Source organism: Scyliorhinus torazame, chromosome 2, assembly GCF_047496885.1.
Source record: "Scyliorhinus torazame isolate Kashiwa2021f chromosome 2, sScyTor2.1, whole genome shotgun sequence".
NCBI lineage: Eukaryota > Metazoa > Chordata > Chondrichthyes > Carcharhiniformes > Scyliorhinidae > Scyliorhinus > Scyliorhinus torazame.
In genome coordinates this window covers 194835943-194856467 of record NC_092708.1, presented here as the reverse complement: position 1 = coordinate 194856467, position 20525 = coordinate 194835943, and the positions used below count along the sequence as shown (strand labels likewise).

The window sequence follows — 20525 nt, the reverse complement described above, 5'->3', positions numbered from 1 at the left end:
CGCCCTGGGCAGGGTGAACTCCTCCTCCTCATGTGCCAGGCTCAGCTTAATTCAGTTTAAGGTGGTGAATCGGGCGCATATAACGGCAGCAAGGATGACTATGTTTTTTGGGGTGGAGGACAGGTGCCCGAGATGTGCAGGGAGTCCGGCGAACCATGCCCATATATGTTTTGGGCATGCCCGGCGCTTAAAGAATTCTGGCAGGGGTTTGCGAGGGTGATGTCTAGGATTTTGGACTCTCGGGTGAAGGAGAGTCCAACAGTAGTGATATTTGGGGTGTCGGAAGATCCGGAAGTGCAGGAAGCGAAAGAGGCCGAGGTACTGGCCTTTGCCTCCCTGGTAGCCCGGAGACGGATCTTGCTAATGTGGAGGGACTCGAAACTCCCGAGTGTGGAGACCTGGGTTAGCAATATGGCAGGGTTTCTCAGCCTGGAGCGAATAAAGTTCGCCTTGAGAGGGTCCTTGATGGGGTTCTCCCGGCGGTGGCAACCTTTCCTTGACTTTCTAGGGGAGCAGTAATTGTCAGCATGAGTTCTGATATATCAGATTGCCTACAAAAGGTTTCATAAGAGACAAAATATAAAAATCATAATGAAATACCAAAAGGTATTAATATCAACAGCCCAAGATACCTGATTAGAATCTGAAATGGTCAAAAGTAACAATTCACAAACAAGAAATACAGCCAACATTGGATAGTTGTTAATGAAATGCATTAATGAGAGGTACAACCATCTGTTATCTTTTGAGTCTACAACTTCAAAAGGAGTTTATTATGTATTCCTCTCAGCAACCTTGCCTAAAAGGATAGTGCATTCAGTGCCAGCTTTTCAGTCAACCACTGAAGAGCTTGATGTTTGAACTGGGTGCCAGTCTAACAGGATAACTAGACTCGAGTGAAACCATAGCAAATATTAAATCTTAGAGAAAACAAGTGGCATCGTTATTTGTTTATGCATTACGGAAACTGGACAGTACCATCATTTACTGTTTTATACCATATTCAGTTCACTCACTCATGTCTTGTGTAAACACAGCCACTTGTTGGTTCAGATTGCAAGAATCTGCAGAGCAACTATACATATTCTGACTTTGGGGGGGGGGGGGGGGGAGAGAGAGAGAGAGAGAGAGAGAGAGAGAGAGGAGAGGAGAGAAGAGAGAGAGAGGAGAGGACAAATAAGCAGCACAAGACACTCCCATAACTGGTTTATAGCAGGAAGGCCATCAGCTTCAATCCCTGGGTTGATGGTTTACTCCAGGTACTGCAGAGATCAGGACATTTTCCAGGTCATAAAGGAGTGACCAGTGATTCTGAACCCAAGGAACTAACTGGTACAAAAGCTTAATAATAGTTGAGCTCCACAGCTCCTTTAACATAATAAAACATTCAAAGGCATTTCAGAGAAGCATTATGTAAAAGTCCTTCCTGTTCATTTATTTTGTTCCCATTTTCTTTTCTTTAATTATTTTTGGTCTGTTGGCCCATTATCGCAGTGTGCCTTTAAACAGTGGACTCGAGCTGAAGCAGCCTGCTTGTCAGGACATTGTGTTCCTAGGTTCTGTATCAGAGAGGAGAAAGACTCGTCAGCTCCAAGTAGGAACCAGCTTTGGAGGAAGTTTGGTTTGATTGGTTGGCTGGCAACCTGCAGGTTGGCCAGAGATCGAGTTCAATCTATGATTCTGGAATAAGAGTGGAAAATGTTAAAAATTAGTCAAAGGACATGAGCGCAATGGCAAGGAGTATCTTATGGGAAAGAAGGCTGGATTGAAGACTGGGTTGGACAGGGAAGAAAATGCTATGTGGTTGATCGGTATCTTTGAAAAATGGGGGAGGGGGGAGAGAAAAACAAGTGGAAAACTTCTAAATGTACAATGCACAGAAATGTGGAAAACAGTTGTGGCAGCAGGTGGATCGCTCAAAGAGATGACAGAAGAGATACTGCAATGGCAAAGATATGCGTTGTCAGCACCGTCATGAAACTAAGCTGCACCATCAGTCCACACCAGATATTTTATTTTAAGCTGAAGCACAATGAAAGCAAACAAACATTGATCAAAATCAGAATACTGTAGATGCAGGGAAATCGGAAATAAAAATTAAAATGCTGGAATTATTCAGCAGGTTATGGCAGCATCTGTAGAGAGAGAAAGAGTTAACATTTGAGTCTGCAACCTTTTGTCAGAATGGAGAAAAGTTAAGAGATGTATTTTGAGCAAGGTGTGGGTGGGACAAGAACAAAAGGAAGGTCTGGGATAAGATCAAAGGCGAGGGCAGTTTTGATGTCTGGAATTATCTGCCAAATTTGGTGGTGGAGACAGAAGCCCTCAACTCATTTTAAAGGCACCTGGATCTGCATCTGAACCAGGTGCTGGGATTAGAATAGGCGGCTAGTTTAGCTATGATGGGCTGATTGGCTTCTTTCTGTGCCATAACCTTTCTGTGGTTCTCAGAGAGAAGAGTTGGTCTTCCAGGGCCGAAGGGAATAGCGATGGGGCAAGAAAAGAAACAAAAAGCTCCACCTAGAGCAGGTGTGCTGTTGTCTGAAAGAAAAAAAACCTAAAACAACTGAAATAGAATAGGAACCCTACTGTGGTTCAGGGAGGGAGAGGAGAGAAAAGGAGTGTGGCTGACATGGTTGAGGGCCCTGTCAACGGGGGCGGAGAAGGGAAACGACACTGAAAAACACTGTTGTGGCTGTGACAGACGGAGGAACTAGGAGAATGGAAAGCAGTCCTTACAGGGTGTAAGGTCTGAGGAAGTGCATTGGAGGTAGTTTGGTATAATTATTAGTTGATATCCTAGCACCAAAAAACAGAGACAGAGAAATCAAGGAAGGAGAGGGAAGTCATAAATGGACACTATGAAACTGACAGAAGGGGAGAAACTGGAATAAAGTTGAGGAAGCTTTCCAATTCAGGGTGAGAGTAGGGCATATCACCAACACACAGTCACAGAAAAAGTGTTGAGCGAGGAGACCAGAGCAGGTTCAACGTTGCTACAAAAGCAGGCATAGCAAACAGGAAATGGCACAAGATAGCTACAGCATATTGCTGAAAAGGCACAAACTCTTCAATTTTAATGTAATTCAATTGGCAGTTCCCTGCAAAGTTGTGCTAACATCTATTTAGAACTAAAATCAACCTTAATCTCTTGATTCACCAGTCATGGGCGAGGTGGAAGTATGAGAAATGCTCTCTGGAAACAAGTGGTGGATTGTACCTTCTGCGGATAGCCACTTCGCAGAGCTTCTTTGCTCTGCAGCCTCTGCTCCATTATTTAGTTATGTTGACCAAAATACAACTCCAAATCCCCTGCCCTCCCTAAATGAATGTACCCAATCACCAATAAGTCACAATGCCTCCACAAATATTATCACAGTACAAATCAGTCAAAAGCACCTCAACTTCAAGTTTAACAGCCACGTTGGATGGTTGGAAGGGGACATAGGCAGTCCCTCATGTAACTGAGAACGCATTAGCACAGTCATCCAATGTAGATACGCAGTTGAAGTTCTGAAAACCTGTGTTTGTGTCAGATCAGATCAGCCAGAACAGCTGACTGACCTCACCACCAGATCTCTGACATCTCCACCGCATGCACAGCACACCTGTACTTGTACCCTCTGAGCATGGGGTTCCACATGATACAAGTGGCCAGCAGTGCAGCACATGTCATTTTGTGTCGGAAGGACTTCTGTTGTGTCGGCATCAGCAGCACTACAGAACCCAATTGGGGTAAAAGTGTTGCATACTGCAGATGATCCGGAGTTAGGATGAACATGGTGGGTGGAGAAAGGAGAAGCAGGAACTTGCAGTGGGGTATTCACAGATCAAATGTAGAGGCAAAACTAAAACGATCCACTTTGGATTGAAGGAAGATTCCGAATGGCATGAAATTAGCTAACATAGGAGGAGTAAAGAGATTGGGAAAACACTGTGGAATAAAAGTATAGAGGTCAAGTACAAAAAGCAATCCAAAAGGCTAATGGAATGCTGGCCTTCATCTCAAGTGAGCTGAAATGCAAAGCCAGTTAGAGCCCTTGTAGAGATGCCATCTGGAGTGCTGTGCCAGCTTTGGATATCGCATCCCAGGAAGAACATACTGACCTTGAAGGAGATGCAGAGCACATTCATTTGAATGATACGCAGACTTAGTGGGTTAAATTATGAGGATAGGTAAACTAGGCTTTTTTTCCCCTTATGTACAGAAAATAGTGAGGCAATCTGAATGATGAGTTTAATGTTAAAAATAATTAAATACAACAGACACAACTGTTTCCTCTCATGGCCGTGGTGGGGGGGGGGGGGGGGGGGGGGGAGAGAGAGAGAGAGAGAGAGAGAGAGAGAGAGAGAGAGAGAGAGAGAGAGAGAGAGAAGAGATGAGAGATCAAGAATGATGGAACACAATTTCCAAATGAGAGCCAAGTCATTTAGGAGGAAATCCAGGAAGCATCTTTTCATGCGAAAGGTTAGCAGAAACCTTGAACTCTGTCCTCCAAATCGCTGTGGATACTGGGCCAATTAGAGCTTTGGAGACTATAATTGATAGATTTTTGTTAATGTTAAGATTTAGTTTTTACTTATAAATTTAGAGTACCCAATTCATTTTTTCCAATTAAGAGACAATTTAGCATGGCCAAGCCACCTACCCTGCACATCTTTGGGTTGTGGGGGCGAAACCCACGCAAACACGGGGAGTGTGTGCAAACTCCACACGGACAGTGACCCAGAGCTGGGATCGAACCTGGGACCTTGGCACCGTGAGGCTGAAATGTTAACCACTGCGCCATCGTGCTGCCCCAAAGTTAAGATTTCTGGTAAGTACACAAGGATATGTAGCTCCGGTAGATAAATTAGTTCAAGATAGCTCAGCCATGAACTGAATAGGTTCAAAGGAGCTAAATGGTCTCCTCCTGCTCCTATGTTCCGACTGCATTTTGGAGGTCAGCATTCAAATACTAAACAACCTTGAAAGCAACATGATCATAGAATGCGACAAAGCAACTATGAAAGTGGCCCAGAGCACAGACAGGATGAGCAGTCTTCCACTACTCTCTGAACCAGCAGCTCCATGATTAGTGAACCATTCGCCATCAATAAATCATACATTCCTGGAGGCTATGAGTACATCCCATCACATCTTTAAAAGTTGTTGTACATTCCAGTCTGAACTGAAGGTTTTATTCATTGCTGCTGTATGATCAGCATTTGCCATGTTTTCAAGTACAACTTAACTCCAGAAGCTGAATATTACTGGGTCAGCATTTTAGCCAAAGACAATGTAAATATTAACGGTGGCACTGTTTTGAACAATTATAAATTCCTTAATCAATATTCCTACACAAGCTGCAACAATCACATTGGACATGTATACAGCGATATGCACACAGAGTTTTGATGATCACAGTGGGATGAAAATCAGTTTAGAAAAAAAGGGCATCTTAAGCACAGCCACACCGTCACCAACAAGTCAATGACGGGTAAGTACTTCCGGTGGCGACCATGGAGTGAGTTGTCGCACATTTGGTGGCTCCCATCGTGGAGGTTTTTTTCTGACCTTTTCCCTGGTTAACAGGTGGATGTGAAGCTGAAGAAAGGTGCAGGAGAGCGAGAGGAAGAGATCGACCCTCTGGTGTATGGAACTGAGAGCTGGTGCGGCGCCTGCAATGCATGTGAAGATGGCAGAGGGACAGGGAGCGGCCCTGCTGGCTCAGTGGTCGACGGACCAGCTAGTGAGCTTCTTGAACGAGACTTCACCCAGCAACGGAAGGAGTCTGGAGGATCTGGCCCTGGCGGTGGATTCGATCAAGGCGGTGGTCGGCCGCGTGGAAATGAAGCTGGTGGCCCAGGGTCAGGCGATCCAGAAGAAGGAGGTGGTGGCGGGGGAACACAAAGAGCAGTTCGCCAGTTCGCCTCGATGGCAGCGGAGATGGGGCTGATGCGGGATCAGCAGAGGCGACCCCAGGAGAAGGTTGAAGACCTGGAGAACCGGTCACGCAGGCAGAACATAAGGATCGTGGGACTGCCGGAGGGGAGTGAAGGAGCCAATTGCTGGCGCGTATGTGGGGAGGATGCTGGGGAAGCTGCTAGGAGAGGGTACATTTGAACGTCCTTTGGAGGTGGATCAAGCGCACAGGGCGCTAATGAGAAAGCCCCAAGGGAACGAGCCACCGAGGGTGATGGTAGTGCGGCTGCACCGGTTCGTGGACAAGAAGCAAATAATGAGGTGGGCCAGGCTGACGAGGCGCTGCACCTGGGAGGGCAGTGAGATCAGAGTGTACCAGGACCTGGGGCAGAGCTGGCCAAGAGGAGAGCGAGTTACAAGATCAACGCGGCCCTCTAAAAGAAGGGGGTGAAGTTTAAGCTATTGTACCCAGCATGTCTGTGGGTGACCTACGAAGGCCGGGAATTGTACTTTGGTTCGGCGGAGGTGGCAGTAGAATTTGTTAAAGACAATGGACTGGCAGGGGAAGGTGGACTTTGAACTTTGGTGGAGTGTTGTGATGCTGCTGTTAACTTGTGTGGGGCCATTTCTTTCTTTTCGGCTTCAGGTCTGCTCTTTGTTCTTTATTAGGGACGGGGTGTTGGTCTCCTTGTTTGGGCTTGGGGAGGGGTTGTTTTTGCTTGTTTGCATTAATGTTCAAGCGGGGGAGGGGAGGGGAATCAGTGGGGGGTAGGGTGCTAGATGCCATGGGCGGGGGCTGTCAGACTAGCTGGGTGGGCGAGTTCACGGGAGCGCAATGGGGTGTGAGTGGAAGGACAGTGGGGGGATGGGAGCAAATACTACTGACAGGGGAAGGGCTTTTAAAGTGTATGGGGAGGAGGATCGATGACGATGGGCCCACGAGGGCGGGCCTGGGAGGTGCGGGACACGGGCCGGAGGCTGGCCCAAGAGGGACTATGGTTGATCGGCAGGGCAGGGTGTCCCCCAACCAGGCTGGTCATGTGGAACATGCGAGGAATGAATGGGCCAGTCAAGAGGGTCCATGTGTTCGCGCACTTAAAGCGATTGAAGACTGATGTGGCCATGCTACAAGAGACACACCTGAAGGTGGGGGACCAGATTAGACTGAGGAAGGGATGGGTTGGGCAAGTATTTCATTCCGGATTGGACTTTAAAACGGAAGGGGATAACGGCAGCATGGTGGTGCAGTGGTTAGCACTGCTGCCTCATGGCGCCGAGGTCCCAGGTTCGATCCCAGCTCTCGGTCACTGTCCGTGTGGAGTTTGCACATTCTCCCCGTGTTTGCATGGGTTTCACCCCCACAACCCAAAGAATTGCAGGCTAGGTGGATTGGCCACGCTAAATTGCCCCTTAATTGGAAAAATGAATTGGACACTAAAATTTTTTAAAACGCATGGGGTGGCAATTTTGGTCAATAAGCTGGTGGATCGGAGCCCCCAGCTGGGCTGGAGGAGACGAGGCACTTCTTAAGGGGGTTGAATTTCCCGAAGGTAGATGAAGGGCTGGGGGCCCCGATTGGGTTGGAAGAGATAGCGGAGGGTTTGAAGACCAGGCAGTCGGGTAAAGCCCCGAGGCCGGAATAGTACCCAGTGGAGTTCTATAAAAAGTTCTCTGGAATATTGGGGCCGCTGTTGATGAGGACATTCAATGAGGCAAGGGAGCGTGGAGTGCTTCCTCCGACGATGTCACAGGCCATGATTTCATTGATCCTGAAGCAGGACAAGAACCCGGAGCTGTGCAGGTCCTACAGGCCGAAATCCCTATTGAATGTGGACGCCAAACTGCTGGCCAAAATCTTGTCCTCCGGGACATTCCGGACTTATTGGGGAGGACCAGATAGGGTTTGTTAAGGGAAGGCAGTTGGTGGCCAATGTAAGAAGGTTGTTAAATGTGATCATGATGCCCCTGGAAGGGAGGGAGGTGGAGGTAGTGGTCTCAATGGACACAGAGAAGGCTTTTGATCGAGTAGAATGGGAATATCTGTGGGAGGTACTGGGACGGTTCAGATTTGGGCGGGGCTTTATTGACTGGGTCAGGTTGTTGTATCAGGCTCCTATGGTGAGCATACAGACGAATAGGACATCGGACTATTTTAGGCTGCATCGGGGGACGAGAGAGGGATGCCCCCTCCCCCTACTGTTGTTTGCGTTAGCCATAGAGCCGTTGGCAATTGCGCTGAGAGCCTCAAGGGGCTGGAAGGGGGCTGGTTCAGGGGGAGTGGAACACAAGAGTCTCGCTTTACGTAGACGATCTGCTCCTGTATGTATCGGACCCATTAAAGGGGATGGAAGCAATTATGAGGATTCCGGGGGAATTTGGCCGGTTTTCGGATATAAACTAAATATGGGGAAAAATGAGATGTTTACGGTCCAGGCAAGGGGGCAGGAGAGGCGATTGGGGAGCTGCCATTTAGAGTGGTAGGTGGAAGCTATCGGTACCTAGGCATCCAGGTGGCGTGGGAATGGGAACGGTTGAACAAGCTAAATCTGTCCCAACTAGTGGACCAAATGAAGGAGGATTTTCAGAGGTGGGACACGCACCCGTTGTCACTGGCTGGTGCAGACAGTGAAAATGACGGTCCTCCTGAGATTCCTGTTTGTGTTTCAGTGTCCCCCCATCTTCATTCCGCAGTCCTTTTTTAAACAGGTCAACAAGGTAATTACTGGCTTTGTATGGGCGTGTAAGACCCCGCGAGTAAAAAAAAAAAGGGATGCTTGAGCGGAGCGCAGGGGAGGCTGCAGAACTTCAGTAATTACTATTGGGCGGCGAATATAGCCATGATCAGGAGGTGGGTGGTTGGGGGGCGGGTGCATGGGAGCGAGTAGAGGCGGCTTCATGCAAGGGCACCAGCTTGACAGCATTGATAACAGCGCCTATGCCGTTCCTGCCGGTACGGTACTCCAATAGCCCCATGGTGATGGCGACCCTGAGAGTCTGGGGGCAAGGAGGAGGCATGTGGGAGGGGAGGGAGCATCGGTGTGGTCTCCAATTTGTAATAATCACCGGTTTGCCCCAGGAAGGATGGACGGAGGGTTTTGGAGATGGCAGAGAGCAGGGATTGAGAGGATGGGGATATGTTTATAGAGGGGAGCTTTCCTAGCCCGAGGGAGCTGGAGGAGAGATTTGGGTTGGCGAGGGGAAACAAATTCAGGTACCTGCAGGTGCGAGACTTCCTACGTAGGCAGGTTTCAACCTTCCCGCTCCTACCACCAGGGTGGATACAGGACAGGGTAGTTTCCAGAGTGTGGGTGGGAGAAGGGAGGGTCTCTGACATCTACAAGGAACTCATGGGGTCAGAGGGGACGCAGACGGAGGAGCTGAAGCGCAAATGGGAGGAGGAGTTGGGAGGAGAAATAGAGGATGGTCTCTGGGCAGGCGTGTTGAGTAGATTCAACGTATCCACAACATGTGCCAGGCTCAGTCTGATACAATTCAAGGTCGTTCACCGGGCCCACATGACAGTGGCCCAGATGAGCAGGTTCTTTGGGGTGGAAGATAGGTGCGCAAGGTGTGCGAGAGGGCCAGCGAACCATGTCCACATGTTCTGGACATGCCCAAAGCTTAGGGGATTCTGGCAGGGGTTTGCGGATGTCATGTCCACAGTGTCAAAAACAAGATTGGCACCGAGTCCAGAGGTGGCGAGTTTAGGAGTGTCAGAAGATCTGGGAATCCAGGAGGAGAAAGAGGCAGACGTTCTGGCCTTTGCTTCCCTGGTAGCCAGGTGACAGATACTATTAGCTTGGAGTGACTCAAAGCCCCCGAAGTCAGAGACCTGGCTATCTGACATGGCTTTCTCTGCTTGGAGAAAATCAAGTTCACCTCGAGAGGGTCAATGTTAGGGTTCGCCCGAAAGGTGGCAGCCGTTCGTCGACTTCTTCACGGAAAATTAATCGTCAGCAGTGGGGGGGGGGGGGGGGGGGGGGGGTTAGGAAGACGGCTTTTGCACTATGTTTATAAATTCATGTACATTGTTTACTTTGTTGTTGTTGTAAAATCATAAATACCTCAATAAAATGATTATTAAAAAAATAATAAGCGGGTGGCGTTCGAGGTGGGAAATATAGTGGCGGACTCTGGGGGAAGGTACATTATGGCAAGTGAGAAATTGGAGGGCATGCCAGTGGCGTTAGTAAACATCTACGCCCCCAACTGGGACGATGTACAATTTATGAGGCAAGTGCGGGGAAGATTGGGAAAGTGAAGGACACAGGTGGGAATACGGTCTTGCACCCTGGAAGTTTGAATGGGGCGTTTAATAGCAAATTGTCTGAGTCGGAATCCCCAGCCGGGGAAGAGGGGATGAGGCGGTTTCTGGCAAGGTTGGAGTTCCCGAAGGTTGATGAGATGATGTTGGAGAGCCTGCGGGCCCCAATTGGGCTTGTAGAATTAGTAGAGGGGTTGGAGGCGATGCAATCGGGCAAGGCCCTGGGACCGGATGGGTACCCGGTGGAATTTTATAAGAAGTTCTCGGGGGTGTTGGGACCGCTGTTGGTAAGGGCCTTCAATGAAGCAAAGGAGTTAGGAGAGCTCGCCCCGATATTGTCACATGCGTCGACCTCCCTCATTTTAATGCGGGATAAGGACCCGGAAAACTGTGGGTCATACAGGCCGATCCCCCTGTTAAATGTGGATGACAAACTATTGCTGAAGGTCCTGGCCACAAGGATCAAAGAATGTGTCCCAGCGGCAATAGGGGAGGACCAGACAGTGTTCGTTAAGGGGCGGCATTTGGTGATCAACATTAGGTGGTTGCTTAGGGGCTGGTTTAGCAGTGGGTTAAACAGCTGGCTTGTAATGCAAAACAAGACCAGCAGCGCGGTTCAATTCTCGTACCAGCCTCACGTACCGTACCGGCCTCCCCGAACAGGTGCCGGAATGTGGCGACTAGGGACTTTTCACAGTAACTTCATTGAAGCCTACTTGTGACAATAAGCGACTATTATTAATGTAATTATGATGCCTCCAGAGGGGCGCAAGATTGAAGTGATGGTGGCCATGAACGCAGAGAAGGCCTTTGATTGGGTGGAGTGGAAATACTTACAGGAGGTCCTGGGATGGTTTGGGCAGGGCTTTGTGGAGTGGATCCAGTTGAGAGTGTGGACAAATTGAGTGAGATCAGACTACTTCAGGTGACACCGGGGGATGAGGCAGGGATGTCCACTTTTCCCACTGTTGTTTGCCTTGGCTGTAGAGCCATTGGCATTCGCGGACGATCTGTTTCTGTACATATCATACCCGCTGGGGGGAGGATTCGAGGGATTATGGGGATATCAGAGGAATTCGGCCGGTTTTTGGGATACAAATTGAATATGGATAAGAGCGAGGTCTTTGCGATCTGGGCAAGGGGGAAGGAGAAGAGATTGGGTGAAATTCTATTCAAGGTGGTGGGAGGGAGCTTTCGATAGTTGGGTATCCAGGTGGCACGCAAGAGGCAGCAGCTGCATGAACTTAATTTGGGTCGGTTGGAGATCAGATGAGGGAGAACTTTCGGAGGTGGGATGCGCTCCCATTGTCATTGGCGGGGTGGGTTCAGACAGTTAAAATGACAGTCCTCGGACTTCCGGGTGCGGCGATGACCAGCTAAGTCGCACGTTTCGGCAGCTCCCGGTGGAACGGACTTTTGGGCTCTTGATAGGAGCCCCAACGGCAATTTTAATGGCAAAAAACACTGTGCGGTAATCCAGAAGGGAATCCCCCTGGACACGGATGGAAAAAAGAGAGGAAGGTGGCCGTATTGCGGTGGATCCTCTAGAGCAGCGGCCAGGAAGGCAGGCACAAAGCAAGATGGCGTCGGAAGGAGGCAGTTTAATATGGGGCCCTGACCAACAAGAGTTCCTGCGGCGTTGCGTAGATGAACTCAAAAAGGAGATGAAGAAGGAGCTGTTGGCCCCGATATTACAAGCGATTGAGGGGCTAAAGGAGGAGCAAAAGACCCAGGAACAGGAGCTTCGGGTCGTGAAGGCAAAGGCTGCTGAGAATGAGGACGACATACAGGGCCTGGTGGTGAAAACGGAGATCCACGAGGCACAACACAAAAGGTGCGTGGAAAGGCTGGAGGATAATGCGAGGAGGAAGAATTTAAGGATTCTTGGTCTTCCCGAAGGTGTAGAAGGGGCGGACGTCGGGGCATACGTGAGCACGATGCTGCACTCGTTAATGGGATCGGAGGCCCCGACGGGTCCGCTGGAGGTGGAGGGAGCCTATCGAGTTATGGCGCGAAGACCGAGGGCTGGAGAAATTCCTCGAGCCATAGTGGTGAGATTTCTCCGATATAAGGACAGAGAGATTGTCCTCAGATGGGCAAAGAAAACTCGGAGCAGTAGGTGGGAGAACGCGGTGATCCGCGTATAACAAGATTGGAGTGCGGAGGTGGCGAGAAGGAGGGCAAGCTTTAATCGGGCCAAGGCGGTGCTGCACAAACGGAAGATTAAATTTGGAATGCTGCAACCGGCAAGACTGTGGGTCACACATCAAGGGAAACACCACTACTTTGAAACGGCAGATGAGGCGTGGACATTTATTGTCGAGGAGAAACTGGAGTGAGCGGGCCATAAAAAGAACGTTTGGGACAAAGTGGGGGGGTGAATATGTGGGATGAAGGGGGGGAAAAGAGGGAAGAGATGACTTCCCAAGTTGTTAATCCTGCGACCCTGTAACTTTTCTCTCTTCCCCATGTCGTGGGGGAGGGAGGATGAGGAGCTGAGGGCGCCGGCCATTGGGGGCGGGGCCAAAAGGGAAGCGCGGGCATTGTTCCCGCGCTATGGTAATCACGGCAGGAACAGGGAAGCAGGAAGCCTTGCACAGTGTGAGCCGAGGTCACGGGGGGAAGTCGAGGTCGGCCAGAGTTTGCTGACTTCTGGGAGCAACATGGGGGGTGCAATTACGCTAGTGGGGGATCTAGCGGGGGGGGGGGGGGGTTAACTGGGTTGCTGCTGGGGAGAAGGGCGAGCTGGTATATGGGGGGGGGGGGTCGGGGGGGGGGGGGGGCGCCGCTTGGGGGAGATACGGCTACGTGGGAACCGGGTGAGGAGCTGGATTGGAAAAGGAGATGGCTAGTCGTCAAGGGGGGGGGGGGGTAAAGAGCCCCCCAACCCGGTTGATCACGTGGAATGTGAGGGGGCTGAACGGGCCGATTAAGAGGGCACAGGTACTCGCACACCTAAAGAAACTTAAGGCAGATGTGGTTATGCTTCAGGAGACGCATTTAAAGCTGATAGACCAGGTCAGACTACGCAAAGGATGGGTGGGGCAGGTGTTTCATTCGGGGCTAGACGCAAAAAACAGGGGGGTGGCCATACTAGTGGGGAAGCGGGTAATGTTTGAGGCAAAGACTATAGTGGCGGATAGTGGGGGCAGATACGTGATGGTGAGTGGCAAATTGCAAGGGGAGGCGGTGGTATTAGTGAACGTGTATGCCCCGAACTGGGATGATGCCAATTTTATGAGGCGTATGTTAGGACGAATCCCGGACCTAGAGGTGGGGAAGTTGATAATGGGTGGAGATTTTAATACGGTGCTGGACCCAGGGCTGGACAGATCGAGGTCCAGGACCGGAAGGAGGCCGGCTGCAGCTAGGGTGCTTAAGGACTTTATGGAGCAGATGGGAGGAGTAGACCCCTGGAGATTTAGTAGACCTAGGAGTAAGGAGTTTTCTTTTTTCTCCTATGTCCACAAAGTTTATTCACGGATACACTTTTTTGTTCTGGGAAGGGCACTGACCCCAAAGGTGACGGGGATGGAGTACACGGCTATAGCCATTTCGGATCATGCTCCACATTGGGTGGACCTGGAGATAGGGGAAGAAAAACAACAGCGTCCACCCTGGAGAATGGACATGGGATTATTGGCAGATGAGGGGGTGTGTTTAAGGGTGACGGGGTGTATTGAAAGGTACTTGGAACTCAATAATAATGGGGAGGTACAGGTGGGAGTGGTCTGCGAGGCGCTGAAGGCAGTGGTTAGAGGGGAGCTGATATCTATTAGGGCACATAAAGGAAAGCAGGAGGGTAGGGAAAGGGAGCGATTGTTGAAAGAACTTCTGAGGGTGGACAGACAATATGCGGAAGTACCGGAGGAGGGACTGTACAGGGAAAGGCAAAGGCTACATGTAGAATTTGACTTGTTGACTACGGGTAATGCAGAGGCACAATGGAGGAAGGCACAGGGTGTACAGTACGAATATGGGGAGAAGGCGAGCAGGTTGCTGGCCCACCAACTGAGGAAAAAGGGAGCAGCGAGGGAGATAGGGGGGGTGAGAGATGAGGAGGGAGAGATGGAGCGGGGAGCGGAGAGAGTGAATGGAGTGTTCAAGGCATTTTACGAAAGATTATATGAAGCTCAGCCCCCGGATGGGAAGGAGAGAATGATGTGCTTTCTGGATCAGCTGGAATTTCCCAAGGTGGAGGAGCAGGAGAGGGTGGGACTGGGAGCACAGATTGAGACGGAGGAAGTGGTGAAAGGGATTGGGAGTATGCAGGCGGAGAAGGCCCCGGGATCAGACGGATTCCCAGTTGAATTCTATAGGAAATATATGGACTTGCTGGCCCCGCTACTGATGAGAACCTTTAATGAGACGAGGGGAAGGGGGCAGTTGCCCCCGACTATGTCAGAGGCAACGATATCGCTCCTCCTAAAGATGGAAAAAGACCCGCTGCAATGCGGGTCCTACAGGCCCATTTCCCTCCTGAATGTGGACGCTAAGATTCTGGCCAAGGTAATGGCAATGAGGATAGAGGATTGTGTCCCGGGGGTGGTTCATGAGGACCAAACTGGGTTTGTGAAGGGGAGACAGCTGAATACAAATATACGGAGGCTGCTAGGGGTAATGATGATGCCCCCACCAGAGGGGGAAGCGGAGATAGTGGTGGCGATGGATGCCGAGAAAGCATTTGATAGAGTGGAGTGGGATTATTTGTGGGAGGTGCTGAGGAGATTTGGTTTGGGGGATGGGTATATCAGGTGGGTACAGTTGCTGTATAGGGCCCCGATGGCGAGCGTGGTCACGAATGGACGGGGGTCTGACTATTTTCGGCTCCATAGAGGGACGAGGCAGGGATGTCCTCTGTCCCCGTTATTGTTTGCACTGGCGATTGAACCCCTGGCCATAGCATTGAGGGGTTCCAGGAAGTGGAGGGGAGTACTCAGGGGGGGGGAGAAGAACACCGGGTATCTCTGTATGCGGATGATTTATTGCTATATGTGGCGGACCCGGCGGAGGGGATGCCAGAGATAATGCGGATACTTGGGGAGTTCGGGGATTTTTCAGGGTACAAACTGAACATGGGGAAAAGTGATTTGTTTGTGGTGCATCCACGGGAGCAGAGCAGAGAGATAGAGGATTTACCGTTGAGGAAGGTAACAAGGGACTTCCGGTACTTGGGGATCCAGATAGCCAAGAATTGGGGTACAATACACAGGCTTAACTTAACGCGGTTGGTGGAACAGATGGAGGAGGACTTTAAGAGCTGGGACACGGTGTCCCTGTCATTGGCAGGTAGGGTGCAGGCGGTTAAAATGGTGGTCCTCCCGAGATTCCTCTTTGTGTTTCAGTGCCTCCTGGTGGTGATCACGAAGGCTTTTTTTCAAAAGAATCGAGAAGAGTATTATGAGTTTTGTGTGGGCTGGGAAGACCCCGAGAGTGAGGAGGGGATTCTTGCAGCGTAGTAGGGACAGGGGGGGCTGGCACTACCGAGCCTAAGTGAGTACTACTGGGCCGCCAATGTTTCAATGGTGTGTAAGTGGATGGGAGAAGGGGAGGGAGCGGCGTGGAAGAGATTGGAGAGGGCGTCCTGTAGGGGGACTAGCCTACAAGCAATGGTGACGGCGCCGTTGCCGTTCTCACCAAAGAAATACACCACAAGCCCGGTGGTGGTGGCTACATTGAAAATTTGGGGGCAGTGGAGACGGCATAGGGGAAGGACGGGAGCCTCGGTGCGGTCCCCGATAAGAAACAATCATAGGTTCGTTCCGGGGAGAATGGATGGGGGATTTGAAGCATGGCAAAGAGCTGGGGTAGTACAACTGAGAGATCTCTTTGTAGACGGGACGTTTGCGAGTCTGGGAGCGCTGACGGAAAAATATGGGTTGCCCCAAGGGAATGCATTTCGGTACATGCAATTGAGGGCTTTCGTGAGGCAACAGGGGAGGGAATTCCCGCAGCTCCCGACACAGGATGTGCAGGATAGAGTGATCTCACAGACTTCGGTGGGGGATGGTAAGGTGTCGGACATATACAGGGAAATGAGGGACGAGGGGGAGATCATGGTGGATGAGCTGAAAGGGAAGTGGGAAGGGGAGCTGGGGGAGGAGATTGAGGAAGGGCTGTGGGCTGATGCCCTACTTGGGTTAACTCGTCGTCCTCGTGTGCCAGGCTAAGCCTGATACAATTTAAGGTGTTACATAGGGCGCATATGACTGGAGCACGGCTCAGTACATTTTTGGGGGTAGAGGATAGGTGTGCGAGATGCTCGAGGCCCAGCGAATCACACCCACATGTTCTGGTCATGCCCGGCACTACAGGGGTTCTGGGTGGGGGTGGCAAAGGTGCTTTCGAAGGTGGTGGGGGTCCGGGTCGAACCAAGCTGGGGGTTGGCTATATTTGGGGTTGCAGAAGAGCCGGGAGTGCAGGAGGCGAGAGAGGCTGACGTGTTGGCCTTTGCGTCCCTAGTAGCCCGGCGCAGGATATTGTTAATGTGGAAGGAAGCCAAACCCCCGGGTGTGGAGACCTGGATAAACGACATGGCAGGGTTTAATAAGTTAGAACGGATTAAGTTTGTGTTAAGGGGTTCGGCTCAGGGGTTCACCAGGCGGTGGCAACCGTTCGTCGATTACCTCACAGAAAGATAGAGGGAATGGAAAAGAAGTAGACAACAGCAGCAACCCAGGGGGGAAGGGGGGAGGAATCGAACGGACTCTCAGAGATGTTATTGTATATGTATAATATGTATAGGTAATTGTATATTGGATTGTATTTTTGGAGAGTATTTATTTTGGACAAGGCAGTTGCCATTCAGCTTTGTTTTTGTTTATATATTATTTATTTATTTGTTTAAAACTGGCCACTGTTATTTATATTGCTTTATTGTTGTGTAAAAGAAACACTACGTACTGTTATGTTTGGCCAAAAATCTTGAATAAAATATATATATTTTTTAAAAATGACAGTCCTCCCGAGATTTTTGCTCGTTTTTCAGCGCCTCCCAATTTTTATCCCCAAGGCGTTCTTCAAAAATGTGAATGCAGTGATCTCGGGATTTGTTTGGGGGGGGTAAAACCCCACGGGTGGAAGAGGTGCTGCTGAAGCGGTAGCATTGGGGCGTGGGGGGGCTGACTCTTCCGCATTTTATTAATTACTACTGGGCGGCGAATATTGTGATGGTCAAGAAGTGGGTAGTGGGGATGGGGTCGGTATGCAAGCGGGTGGAGGCGGCATCATGTAAGGACACGGGTTTGTGGGCATGTTAACGGCACGTCTGCCGTTCGCGCTGGCTCGGTGCTCCACAAGCCCGATAGTAGTGGCAGAGAGTGTGGGGACAGTGGAGGCAGCACATGGGGTTTGAGGGGGCATCGGTGTGGGCACCGATATGTGATGACCACCGGTTCGCTCTGGGGGAGCTCGCAGGTGGCACCGGGTAGGGATCGAGAGATTTGGTGATCTCTTTATTGATGAGGGTTTCCCCGAGCCTGGAGAAGCTGGAGGAGTTTGAGTTGCCAGGGGGAATGGGTTCAGGTATCTGCAGGTGAGGGATTTTGTGCGGAGGCAGGTTCCAACCCAGTCCAGAAGTAGCGATCTGTGGTGTGTCGGATGACCCGAGAGCCCAAGGGGTGAGAGAGACCAACGTCCTGGCCTTTGCCTCCCTGGTGGTCCGGAGATAGATCTTACTAGGATGGAGGGACTCAAAGCCCTGAAGTCAGGGGTATGAGTTATAGGGAGAGAGGAGGAAAGGGGAGGCATGGGAGAGACGAGTAAGGACAGGAGAACCAACGGAGGGGTGGCTGGGGTTGGTGGCACAGTTTGTGTAAGCCATGTTGGCTGGGGTTTGTGCTCTGCGGGGGTTATTGGTTATATTGTTGTGTTTTTGTTGAAATTTGATGTTGGAAAATTGTTAAAATTATAAATGCCTCGATAAAATATTTTCTTTAAAAAAATAAAGATAAAGTAAACAAATGGACTTCCGGTGGGGTGGGCGAGCAGGGTGGCCGCAAAAAAAAGAGCTCCCGCCGGTGGACGCAGTTCGCGGCGATTTCGGGGAAATCCCCAAGACCCCACCCACTCCGCGACTAGTGTCGGCCTTTGGGGCCGCCACGAGCAGCCAGCCGGTTTAAAAGCCGGCGAAGAACCCCGCGCAGGTGTCGGGGGCTGAGGTGCCGGGCCCGGCAGGTCAGATCAGCGGGGGCGGAGCTACGGAGAGGCTGTGGGGGCAGGCCCGAGCGCCATGTAGGGAGGATGCTCCACGTCGGATGGCTCCCACCTAGGAAGAAGAAGGTTGAAGCCTGGTCCCAGGTGAATGAAGAGGAGAAAGAAAGAAGATTCATGGAAGTTTGGTCAAATTTTTTTTTCTCAAAAAAGAAGAATTTCAGATTGATGAAGGGCAGGAGGGTGAAGGGGGAGAGAGGAGAAAGGAAAGAAGATAAAAAACAATAAGCCGCTAAAAGATGCAAAAAGCAGCGTCAAAGAGAGGAAACGCGGGTTCGCCGCCGAAGGAGAAGACGAGCAAAAACAAAAGTGTTGACAGGATGGCGGAAGCCGAACTGCAAGGCGGGACCGCACTACTTACGGTGGAGAAGATGACCGAGGTGATGGTGGTGGAGCTGGAAAAACGTTTGATGAGGCACATGGAGATCCTGAGGAAAGAGATGGTGGTCGTGGTGAGGTCATTGTTGGAGGAGGCAATCGGCCCGATCAGGGTGGAGGTGACAAAGGCATTGGCCGAGGTGAGAGAGCAGGGCGAGAAGATGAAGGAGGTGGAGGAGGCCGTGACATGACACAGCGACCAGGTCACCTCGATGGGGGACGAGCTGCAGAGGGTGGTGGAGGTTAACAGAGGACTCCGAGCAAAGCTGGAAGACTTGGAAAACCGCTCAAGGCGGCACAATTTGAGAATTGTGGGCTTGCCCGAAGGGACAGAGGGCCCAAGGCCAACGCAATACTTTGCTAAGAAGTTGACGGAGCTGATGGGGGAGGGTGAGAACCCCACCCTGTACGAGCTAGACCGAGCTCATCGGTCATTAAGGCCGAAGCCCAAAGTGAACGAGCCGCCAAGGGCAGTAATTATCTGCTTCCATAAGTTTTGCATGAAGGAGAAAGTATTAAGCTGGGCGAAGCAGAAGCGTGAGGTGCTGTGGGATGGTACTGAGGTTCGGATCTACCAGGACTGGATGGTGGAGTTGGCAAAAAGACGAGCGGCGTTTGGGCGAGTGAAGGCGGCTTTATACAAGAAGTTGAGAGTAACATATGAAGCCAAAGACTTTTATTTTGAGACAGCGGAGGCGGCTGAGGCGTTCGTGAGGGCAGAAGGCTTGGGACAGATGTGAAGAGCGGAACTGGAAGAAAGACTGTGGACTGTGTTTGAGGGGCTGGAAAATGTACAAATGTACAAATGTTACAACTTTCTTTTTACTGATTTGTATTGAAATTTACTTCTCTTTGCATTGTTACAGAGTTCAAGTTAATGGCGTTCTGTGTTGCGACGGTTAAATGTTATGTGAGTGGACTTCCGGGTTGCGGCGATGCGGAGCTAAGCCACGCGATTCGGCAGCTCCCGCGAAAACGGACTTTTGGGCCAGCTAACGGAGCCCCAACGGCATTTTTCAAAAAAACCAACCCGTGGGGAAGGAAGGAAAGTCCCCTACAGACCTGAATGGATCGGACCCGCAGCAAAACGGCGAAAAAAGCGGCCCTAGAGCAGCGGGAGAAGAAGAAAAAGAAAGATAAAACAAAATGGCGGCGCCCACGGACAGAGAGGAGATGAAAGAGTTCATCAAGTGCTGCTTCTAGGAGCTGCGTAAGGAGATGGTGGCGCCTGTTCTGGCAATGGTTGAAAGACTTGGAGCAACCCAGAAAGCCCAAGAGGTGAAGATCCAGGAGATCCAGGAAAAAGTGAGTGAGAACGACGACGAGCTCGTGGGCCAGGCGGAGAGAGTGGAGCGGCACGAGGCGCTGCACAAGACGTGGGAGGGAAGACTCGAAGACCTGGAGAATAGGTCGAGGAGAAACAACTTGAGGATCCTGGGTCTCCCAGAAGGAGTGGAGGGGGCCGATGCCGCGGCATATGCGGGCACAATGATCGGGTCGCTGATGGGTGCGGAGGCCCCCCCGGGATTGCTGGAGCTGGATGGGGCGCACCAAGTGCTAGCGAGGAAGCCCAAGGCAAAAGAGCCGCCAAGGGCGATGGTGGTGAGATTTCACCGGTTTATGGACAGAGAGAGGGTCCTGAAATGGGCCAAGAAGGAACGGAGCAGCAAATGGGACAATGCGGAGATCAGAATATACCCGGACTGGAGCGTGGAGGTCGCTAAGCAGAGAGCGGGTTTCAACCGGGCCAAAGCGGTGCTCCATCGG

At 50.9% G+C, this 20525-nt stretch overlaps 1 protein-coding gene across 6 annotated transcripts in view; it reads right to left on the bottom strand.

Moving 5' to 3' along the window:
• LOC140394858 (double-stranded RNA-specific editase 1-like) overlaps positions 1-20525 on the bottom strand; it is a 424458-nt gene that overhangs the window by 377510 nt on the left and 26423 nt on the right. The gene's annotated exons all lie outside the window — the stretch shown is intronic.